Raw genomic sequence first — 11914 nt, 5'->3', positions numbered from 1 at the left:
ATATATATATATATATATATATATATATATATATATATATATATATATATATATATATATATATATATATATATATATATATATATAATTAAGATTTAACAGACTTAGAATTGGTGATTCCGCCTTATTTCATGTTCCTTGTTTGGTTGTGGCATTAGGGTAGAATCATTTATTCGACTGTCTGTTCAATCGTAATTATATATGCATTATATATATAAGTATAAAAACTATTTAAACATGTTAAACAAAAAGAATATTTTTGCAAGTTATTTAATTACCGTTTGAACATAAATGTTAAATATCACAAAATATCTTCATCACAGATTTACGATAACATGCAAAGTCGTTAAAAATACAAAGATTTTCAATTCAATAGAACATACACTTTAAACTATAATATGTATAGTTTATGGAACAAAAGTACTATTTTACCAAGTTCAGATTACAATACGGAAACAAACATATAAACTATAATAGGTATAGTTTATGAGACATACAGAAAAGTTTATTCATTACAAAATGACTTTTCATTATTCTACACGTAACCGTCAATATAGCTTTGTGAGACATACTTCAAGTACTTATCTAAGTACCAACGAAAGCCCTGAAATTATAACCAGAGTCTCCTTGAGGGAGAGCATGACACTTGTGTATAGATTTATACGGGACTGATAATTCTGCACCTAAATTGTTAGCTACAGTTAGGCCGGCAGGCCTGGGGTGACAAATGTCGTACCAATTCCGACGCCTGAAGAACGTCGTATTCAGGCCATCTTAGGTCATCAAGCATGGTTATAATAACTCACAATTTGGTATTAAGAATACAATTAGTTTATGAATACATAAATAACATCAAATAGTTTTATTTAATAATAACACTACAATACAATATTTTACAATACAGTTGGTGAATCCAGACACATACACTAAAAGGATTACATACAAATACAATTACAGTATACTATTTTCTAGTACAGTGCAACTTACATTTCTGATAGGACCATTATTGTTTACTCTAAGATTACTTAGTGTATACATTATGGTTATATAAAATGAAGATCCGATATGCAGTCGAATGTGTGATTTCCGCCTTATTTCATGTTCCTTGTTTGGTTGTGAGCTTAGGGCAGAACCACTCATTCAATTGTCCGTTCGATCTTAATTATATATAACTTTTATACCCTAAGTGATCATAGAAGGAACCAGTAAGGGTTACACTACTTACATGAATTCATACTTCATATTACAAATTTTAAGCATAAGAAAGCTTGTATGTTTTTGGTCTTAAGGTCTAAGACTATATTTCATTTACAAAAGAAAATATTGGATTTTCTGGAGGAACACACTAACATTTTCAAGGAACAAAGGATATACCTTTTCATATAAAATGCTTATGAACTCCCCAACTTTAATGTTGACACTCTTTTTAAAACGACTTGTATTCTTAGGGAACTAGTAGACAGGTACACACCCAGGTTTCGAGAAGACGGAGTATAGTAGTGTCACGTCTTAGTTATTGCTATATACTTTTGGAGTCAAACATACAATGATTCGAACACAATTTAAACACTACTTTATCAATATGATGGTTGTTGCTTTGATTACTATTATACAATTGGTGTGATACTGTATATGACGTCATCCGCTCCCGAACGTTTCCGCCATTCTGGTTTGGGGGTGTGACAATTTCGGAGTGGTAAAATTGGATTATTTGTATGTTCTTTGGTTATGTATTGTTTTTATTATTGCTTAAACCCAAATTAGATTTCAGATAGTAAAAAAATGAGTTTATATAAGTAATTTTTTCGAGTGCCATTTTCTAGTGCAGGAAAATGGCAGCAAATCGAGCGATATATGCAGTATATTGCTTCACACTACACATTATTTAGTTTAGATATAAGGTTATGGGTTAATCGTGTTGGTTTCTTCCAATTCCATGTTACACACTGATCAAATGTCTCGAACCAAATATAGTTATGCAGATTCTTGACGATAGTGATGTCATATATATTCTTAGTTTTGTTAGTAGTATGCCTCCTAACACATCACAATTTTTTGTTGTTAATAATGTTATGGAAAGTGGTATTCAACGATTTCCTGGGGAAAATCGTTCGGGAGACAATGGGTCTTCCGTTGTTGGAAGTAACCAAATTTTGTAATTTATAACCTATGACATTCAATTATGTTTATTCTTACAACATGCCTATAGATTGGGTTGATTTTAGGCATAAAGGTAAGGATGTTGATAATTCTTCTCCAATATTTGATGTTGATGAAGTTGCAAATGATCAGGCAAAACTAATGTTGTTGGTTAATGATTGTAATATAATTCACATGGAGAGCCAATTGAACAGTTCAAGAGTTTCACTGGATTTGATGGAGTTGATATTGAACTTGAAGAGGCGGAAACTTAGCCCTTAAAATCCCGAAAATCCCAAGAGAAAAAGTATCCTTATTATTTTTCTGATTCTGAAGAAATACAAACAGCTCAATGGGGGATGCATGAATCTTTACCATTGTCCGAATTAGCTCAACAAAAACATAAAGGTGTTGTAGTCCACAAATTTTCTTCTTATGTGAAGCTCTATCAACTCTTAAAAAGCATAGAAGAACTTAAGCTTAAAATAGGATTCAAAAGTGTTACTAAGGGCTTTAAAATTAAAGTGAGAAAATCTGTAAAATACAGGTTTGAATGCGTTTGCTTAGAAAAAAAACTGTATGTTGGTTACGAGCTGTAAAAGATAAAGAAATTGATTCGTTTCAAGTGGTTAAACTATCAGATAGCCATACTTGCTCAAACACATAGCTCCTTCCCCATCATCGCCAAACTAAAAAAATATTGGGTCACTTCTTGAAGGGCATATTAGCTTATAGTACAGGTAATATGTTGCAGGGAGAACAAATCCAACAAACCTTAAATGACCATCATAGTATACATTTTTCATACTGGCAAGCATGGAGTGCAAAAATGTATTCACTAAACCTATTGAGATGGACCCTTGAAGAAAGCTTTCAAATTCTTCCTTTATATTGCCAAAATTTGGAGAGGAAGAATCTAGTGACCGTTACACATATAAAGACAGTTTACGACAACAATTTGAAATATTTTTTCATGGTTATTGGGTGTGTGGTAATAATTTGTATATAATGAATAATTTTAATTCTTGTAATATGTGTATTCAATTTAATGACTAATCTATTAATTTATTGTGTAGGTTCGAGCGTTTCAAACATTTCTATGTCCAGTTGTTATCATTGATGGAGCACATCTTATAGGGAAATACATGCGCACGATGTTCCTAGCAGCAGGCCTGGATGGTAAAAACCATATCCTACCAATCACATTTGGTGTTGGAAAAACATAAAGTGGGGATTCATGGATATGGTTTTTATCAAGACTTAAATAATAAATTGTGGACATGGACTCTTTGGTTATCATATCTAATACAGTCAATTCCATTAAAATGGTCATTTAAGTCGTCTTACCGAACGCATATCATAGACTTTATTGTCAACATTTGTTGATGAATATGAGATCAAATATCGGCAAAAAATACACAATTTAAATTTTATTTTGGGAGGCTGTAAAAGCTTATCGAGAGACTGATTTCAAAGAAAGCTTGTTTAGGTTACAACGTGTTATCTGATGATTGACTTACATGGAGAGACATAATCGATTACCACAGATAGGAAAGGTCGTGTTTCCATGTGGTTCATTATTATTTACTAACATCAAATACCGTCGAGTCCATCAATGATTCAATGTGTTATCAAAAGATGCGCGAAAAATACCAATAACAATGTTGATTAACTTCTTTTGAGCAACAATGCAACAATGGTGGTTTCAATGGCATAATGTTGTAGGTACCTGTAACACTGCATTTCAGGTTTTTCCCTTTAAGCCCTTCTGTTTAGAAATCTTTGCAAGTTGGTCCCTAGCCGAATACGCTTGGCGTACTCTATGAGTACGCTGGGCGTACTGCTCAAGGGTTGGACGCGGAGGCACCCATGTACGTTGGGCGTACATCGGAGGTCGTACGCTATGCAGGGGCGAACCCTAGTTTTTAGGGTTTGTGCCCTATTTAAAAAACTTATGACACCCTTAGACTTCCTTATGACCAACCTCCACCTCTCTAAACCCTAAGAACGAAACCCTAATTTCTATTTGTGAGATTTGAGCTTGGAAGTGAGTTTTGGTGGTGTTTTTAGTGATTTGAAGGAAGAAGAACACTTGGAAGCTATTTGAGGTATAAAGCTCTCAACTTGATGGTTCTGATGCGTAATTTCCTACACTAGTTTTAACCAACTATTTAACTAACTATTATGACTTAAGGTAGTGTATCTTCTCGCAAATAATATAGCACTAACAGTCGGGTATCAAACTCAGGGAACGTATTTAACTTACTAACCTAACTACTAATAGATTAATCTAAAAACAAGCAAAAGTTAAGAATGGTTTTTTATCTGATTTTACAAGTTTAGACAAACTTAAACTCTTAATTAATTGTTTTAATCAATATTCTAAAAACACTTTGTTTTAGTTCGAATCAACTTTTTTTCTATGGTTAGTTACTAATTATGGATTATTAAAGTTGGTTACTAATTATTATGCAATTAGGAATTCAAGTCCAAATTTACCAATCTTTTCACCAATTCATGAACTATCTTGTATTGTCATACATAAGCAAAACACAGAATTAGTTATTAATTATAGATGGGCTATGTAAGATTTATCTAAGCAAACACAATTATGGTCATAATTTATGTTCTACAGCACAACTAAATTAGTTACTTTTATCACTTATTTAAGATTTGGTCGATCCTAGATCTAGCAATTTAATTGTCACTAAACTACTAAGTAACAAGTTCATGTAATTTAATGGTCACTAAGCTACACAAAACCTGAATTCAAGCAATCAAAGTAACAAATATTAACATGCTAGGTAATGATAATCAAACACAAGCATAAAACCAACTATTAAAATCCATAAATTAGATAACTACACCATAGAGTTAAAGTATCATCTAGCTAAACGAAAGCAACTAATTTCAGCTACTCATGGCTGAAAAGATAAACACAATCTCAATATAAATCTACATGATTAAAGTAAACCAAACCAATGTAATGATGTGTTCTTCAATCTCTAAAACTCCAAGCAAACCTCCTTCAAAAGGATGTTTTGTGCACTTTATGGACTCTAAAATCGGGTTCTTAGAATACGTCTCCTCCAGAAAACTCTCTAAAAGCCTCCCAAAATCGTAAGAGTGAAGAAATATATAAAGTTTTGGTAAAATCGTTTCTCACGTCGTGAGAATTGGTATCTCATGTTGTGAGCTCAGTAGTTATCCGTACTGAACAAGGATTCTGACTTCTCGTATGCTAATCTTCTAGAATACCCTCCTCATGTCGTGAGGTTGAGTGCCACGTCGTGAGTTGGGTTTTTTCGCTGAAATTTCCTTCTTTAATCTTCAATCCACCAAAGTTCCAATTCTTGTCAATTTCTGTCCTTTATCTTCAAGAGTGTTCCTTTTGGCTGCAAAATACAATTTAATTCAATAACTACCAAATATCTTTGCAAATAACCAAAATATTAAATAAAATGTACTAAGATATTGCCTAAAAATATTTATAAATATGGCAATATCAAAATACCCCACACTTATCTTTTGCTTGCCCTCAAGCAAAATTAATCAGTTTTAAGTCAAACTCTCATCACCAATATCACAAAAGACAATCCACTTTGAACTCAGCCATTATACCAAGACCTTAATGCGTATATTTGTGTCTAAGGTTCCTAATAACTTCCTAATCCTAAATATTCACAATCCTTATGAATCTTCACCCCTTAGCTTATACGACACTCATTTCTGCAACCCTCCGAACCCATCCTAAAAAATAGTTCTTAACCTCAAGGTATTTTTGGTTAAGCTACCCAAGCATACATAATCTAGAAAAATTGCAACTTTGATACCATAATGAAGCTCTTGGAATTCTTCACTTCTTTGATATTTTCTCTTTGATTTCTTTGAATTCACCACCTTTATTTTGATTTTTGGTCTCTTCAACTTTTTGATCTGCAAAATTTTTGATTTTTTGATCTTCATACTTTGATAGGTCCAAAATTCTTATAACTTTTTGGTAATTTCTATCTTTTTTTAACTCTCTTTTTTCGCTTAATTCCTACATGCTTAAGCAAGGTACCTTAACTTCAACCTTTATTGGTTAGAGGTATTAGTCTAAGTGCAATGACTACATAAGCTCTCATGGATAGATTTCACGTACATGTTGCAAAACTTATTATGCCATATAAACTACCAAATTAATTTTCATATCTCATGGCTTTTCACTAAAACTTGGGAAGCCACAAATATACTATAACATAATATGGTTCAATTAAACATTTGAGCTCGCATTGGATCGCCCACGCAACACCAGCAACTTAAATTTTCACTAGATTCAATTTTTCGATTATTATTTCAAATCTGTTTCTAAATTTTTAAATTTCCTAGCAATTTACTTTTTCAATCCCCTACCCCATATTTATTTCATACAATGCCCTCATTGTATGCATAAAATAATTTAAAAGAAATAAAAGGGAGAAAAAGGAAAAGACTCCCTTGGGGCAGTAGTGGCGAGATCGATTTCTGAACGCGTGCGAAAAACTTGAACACCTTGAGTATGTGATTGGAACTTGGATCTTCTGATATACGTAATTATGCCGGAAAAATGTGAAATAGAAAATTGCATCTTCAACAAGTGTGGTGCATAAGATCTTCAAAGCATAACATCTCAATGTGGGAAAGCATACACCACATTGTAAGATTGTAAGAGTAGAATAAAAATGCCAATGTTACTGCTCACGACGTGGTGATATAATTCACGTCGTGGTGTCGATGTAAATTGTACTATGAATCAAGATGATATCGAGCTCACGACGTGAGGACTGAAGGCTCACGTCGTGAGAACTGGGTCTTCACAGATTGTAGTTTTCAATAATTCTTCTATCTAAGTGAAATGCAATTGAACATATAAATTCATTAAGATCCTTCTAAGACTATATTTTTCTTGACTCTTCCCTCGCCTATAGTCTCTTTTCTTTCACGAAATTGACCCCACACTTATTTAAAGATAATGGGCTTCGACTCATAAATCTAAATGACATGGCTTTTCTCGTATGCTCTTATCTCTATTCTCTCATTTTTCTCTCATGATATTCTACTAAATCTACAACAACACAACATATGGTGAAAAGAAGAAAAACAACCATCACATAGTTTTGTTACAAGTTTTTAAACATAACAAATAACAAGTCAAAAACTAAAACACACCAAAAATAACAAATAAAATAAAAATAACTAAAAATAAAAATAAAAAGGATAAACATCATTCTTCATCTTCGTCATTTCGTGCTCCGCTAGTCCTTGCTCCGTCTCCCTGGTGCGACCAATACTCGCTCCATGAAGGGCAAATCGGGTATTGATTTCCCAAATTAGGTGACTGCACAATTTGAAAATGTTGGATCATATTTTCCATGGTTCCACCTATCCGGTTCATACTCATGCTCACCCGATCAAAATAACCCACCATCATCTTATCGCGGGATGGTCCTCCTCCCATGGGTGCATTTTGTTGCACCGGTTGGCCTCTCTCACCTCGCCCCCTCACATTTCTCCTTCCTCTCTGACGCCACTGCTGCTCAGGTTGCCCAAATGTCTCCACATCATTTTCAGCAGGAATACTCCAATGCGAGCCCATATTAACAATAACATACATGGACTCCAAAATATCCAAAAGAAAGATCGTCCCCCGCCTTACATGCTAATATACAAGTCAAACGAGGCGTCAAAAGACCATAAGACCTCGCCAAGCGAGTAAAAAAATGTCCTCCCGCGATAGGGCTTCCGGCTTGTGATATGGCCGCCTTGCTACCCAAGTAACTAGCACGATGGTATGGAATATTGTAGAAAATCGTTGGCGCAATAATAGACCACAAGAAGAACAAGTTTAAACTTGTCACTTTGTCTCCGTGCTTCTTATGGTTGATAGAAAAGGTAACCAATCGATGGAGGAGTCGATGAATCGGTGACCGGATGTGGCTCTCTTGTGAGACACCCGAATGGAATGCCTTGTTCACAATCGTAGTCCAAAAATCATAACCACTCACCCCCGAAAAATATTCTCGAGCATCCGACCTCAAAAAGATATAAAAAACCGGAGATCTTGTTTCATTCTCGTCATAAATACCCATCCTCCAAGAAAATTCTGCTAAACTACATTCCCGATATTCGCCCCCAAGGTGAAAAACTAAAGCTCGTGCAAAGTATGGATCCACTGTAGCGTCCTCAAATGACACCGATGCAAAAAATTCCACACATAATTCTTGAAAAACAGGCTCGCTAATAGAAAATACATTCTTCCTCCCATTACAAGTAAAAGAAAACTCGTCCCCCGTAAATGTCTTCATTAAATATGGGGCCATCCTTGTCGTGAGTCCTAGTTCTCCTAATTTGACCCAATCAATCTTAGGAGAAATAGCGAATTCTCTGTTATATAACCACTCCATCTTGTTCTTAAAATTTGTCACCACAAATAAGGGCATGTTGACCGGAGGTTGATACAATGGGTGACAGTCAAAAATATTCCTGGGAAACTGCTCATTGGTTCTCCTTGAGGCAATTTTCTGCAAAATAGACAAGAAACAAACCCAAAGGAAGAAACAAAGATCAAATGTTCATAATAAAAATCACAGATTACTGTTTAAACCGAACTCACGTCGTAAGCCGCGAATAACATGTATAATCGGGCCTAAATCAAGCATCACAAAACCAAAATTTTGCCAAGGGTTTTATAGAATAGCATTCTAATGTTCAAAAATCATACATGCAGTAGCGACTTCACTAAAAATCGACTTTAATTTCGGAATATTTCATATATGAACAAACCCTAGCCGTAAAAGCAAAAAATTAGGAAAATTAAGAAGATTAAAGAGGGAAAATCTTACCAAACTCGAAGACTAAACACGAAATAGAGAGGACTTGGAAGAAAGTAGTGGAAAATCGTAGACAAATCCAGTGTGGGGACAAAACTTGGCTGTTCATGCGAGTGGTGTAACAGTGAGAGTCAAAGTGATTGTTCTTTGTTTAAACTGGTCCCCCCCGCCCCCCGTATTTTTATGGCTCACTTTGTGAGGGTTAAACCTCACGTCGTGACCTTTAAAGCGGGTTAAAAAAATCGGGAAAAGTAATTTGATCACGAGGTGGACCTATTCCTACGTCGTGTTATCAAGGTTTTTTTTAACAAAAAACTCTATTTTTTTCTTTCTAAAATTGAAACCCCACACTTGATTTTTACTATCTTTAAAAAGTAAAAAGATTTTGATGATTATTTATCCTAAAACTTAATAAAAATGCAAAACTAAAATCGCAAAAACTAAAAGAAGATGAAAAGAAAAATGCAAACCGAGTTCGGCTTGCCTCCCGAGAAGCGCTTCCTTTTATTGGAGTCATGAGCCGGACTCCGTGCCGCCCTACATTGTATTGTTTGGAATTTCAATCACCATTTGCACCTTCTGTTCCCTCCACCTTTTCTTGTACGCTTGCATTATTCTAAGATACGCTTTTTTAGAATTTTCCTTTTTCACTTTACAATCGCCTGCCTCAAGCTTCCGTTTCACCCCCTTATTTTCCACAATAAGTTCAGGTTTCCCTTCTTCTTTTTCTAGCTCCTTAGCTTCGACATCTACGTTATGTAAAGTTGGCTTGTTCAAACGGCGTCCAAGGATAAATGGGACATCTTTATTCTCCTTCATATCAAGTACCACAAAGTCTATTGGAAAAATAAATTTTCCAATTTTTACCAAAATGTCCTCAACTATGCCTTGAGGATGAGTCACTCAACGATTAGCCATATGAATCGTCATTCTAGTAGCCTTCAATTTTGGAAGGTCGAGCTTTTGATAAAATGAATAGGGCATCAAATTTATGCTTGCTCCAGAATCTGCTAAAGCAAATGTCTTCAAGTTGTTTCTGAATTCACATGGAAGTGTAAGGCGTCCATGATCTCCCATCTTCCTTGGTATCCCCTCCATAATAACCATGCAACTCTGCTTACTAAGGACTGCCTTGGAGGTATTTTCCAGTTGTTGGCAAGTGTCAAGTAAGTCTTGAAGAAATTTGGCATATTCAGGTACTTGTGCCAAGGATTCAATAAAAGGAGTATTGATAGGAATACCCTTAACTTGCTTCATGAATTTAATATACTCTTGCTCCAGTGGGTGAACTCTGGCTTAAGAAGGAAATGGTAAAGGAGGTTGATAAGCTCGAACATAAGCAAAATTTTGCTGCCCAGACTAGGCCCACGCTGTGAGGATTGAATCCTCACGTCGTGAGGTCAGTAATTCAGAAACATTATTGTCTTTGCTTTTTATCCGCTTTGGATGTGATTCGGGCTGCTTTGTCTCTTCTTCAAAGGCTTCTAGGAACTCAAAAATGGTGTCTTCTTCAGTAATGATGGCCATGACATGTGGTTGCGGTTTCTTATCAGGGTTTATAGGAGGTAACCGCTCGTTAACCAATGTAGTTAATTGCCTAAGTTGAGCTTCAATATTCTTTATGGATGCTTGATGATTTCTAAGTAAAGCTTGCTGATCTCGAATTAGAACTAGCCGATCTTTCATTGTTGCATCAGTTTCATCATGTTTTTTCTCTGATGCGGCTGCAAAGTGGGCAAGCATTGTTTCAAAATACATTTTCGTTTCGGGCACCTGTTCTTCTTTTAGATAAAACCCTCTTGCCTTTTGCTTGTACTTCTCTTCTTTTTGCTTTTTGTATTCATCATAGGGCAACCATTCCTTCTTTGGCTTCCTCCAATCTTCATCATAGCGGTCTCCACTTGAGTAATATACTTGAGCTATCCTATTCCCGTTCTCGTCCAAATGGCAATCTTTCGTCAAATGTGGACCATTGCAATGTTCACAACCCACACGTATCGCGTGTATGGATTGGTCCATCTTGGTCATTCTTCTATCCATTTTACTTAACATTGCCATTACCGCCGCCATATCTTCTGATGCACCATTCTCGATTCCCCTTGTTCCTTCATTACGAGGGTTGTGATATTCTCGTGAATGCTCCGAAAATTGTTCGATTAATTCTTTAATCTCAGTGCGATTCTTCTTAGTTAAAGGTCGTTGTGAATCAAGAAGTTGCCTCGTAGTGACGTTCACCCCGTCGTGGAAAATCGGGACCTCTTGTTGCTCATTTAGGTCATTTTGGGGGCAATCGCTTATTAGCCCTTTGTATCCTTCCCAAGCCTCGTACAATGACTCACCCACTTGTTGCTCAAAGTTAGCTATGGCTTTATTGAGTTTAGAAACTTTAGATGGTGGGCAAAATTGTTGGAGGAATTCTTCATGCATCTGTGCCCAAGTGGTGATTCAACCTGGTGAAAGTGCCTTCAACCAACCTTTAGCTGCTCCTTTAAAAGTAACCGGAAGCATTCGTAACAAGACAGTCTCTCGAGGAACATTAGGAATGTTGAAATAGTCGGCTATGTCATTGACATCATCGAGGTGCTTGTATGCATCTTCACAGTGTTTTTCGGAAAATGTAATATCCTGTAGTGCGGTAAGGATATGTCCCTTAAGCTCGAAGGTATAAGTAACAGGAATTGTGGGTTGCACAAGTCCAGGACCGATGTCCTCTCGTATTCTTTTCGTGTAGGCCTCCATTATCATGTCAGCAATGTCTGTTATTTTGTCTTTTGGCTCGCTTTCTGGTTCAGTACTTTTGTCTATTTTGTAACCAGTTTCCTTTTTATTAGGAGTGTTCTCAATGCCTTTAAAAGTGCCTTCGTCTTTCGGGGTGTTGCTTGATTCTCGTATGTGCTTGTCCTTCTTTTTACGAAAAAATGATT

The 11914-nt window shown here is 35.6% G+C and overlaps 1 non-coding gene across 1 annotated transcript; it reads left to right on the top strand.

Moving 5' to 3' along the window:
• Positions 1-11262: 11262 nt before the first annotated feature.
• On the top strand, positions 11263-11369 carry LOC145123118 (small nucleolar RNA R71). The gene has a single exon (XR_013714996.1). It is a non-coding gene; the product is annotated as a small nucleolar RNA R71 (small nucleolar RNA).
• The last annotated feature ends 545 nt before the right edge of the window (positions 11370-11914 follow it).

The sequence above is a fragment of the Lactuca virosa genome, chromosome 6, assembly GCF_052849685.1.
Source record: "Lactuca virosa cultivar CGN04683 chromosome 6, Lactuca_virosa_CGN04683_v6, whole genome shotgun sequence".
NCBI lineage: Eukaryota > Viridiplantae > Streptophyta > Magnoliopsida > Asterales > Asteraceae > Lactuca > Lactuca virosa.
This window is presented reverse-complemented; position numbering and strand designations above follow the sequence as displayed.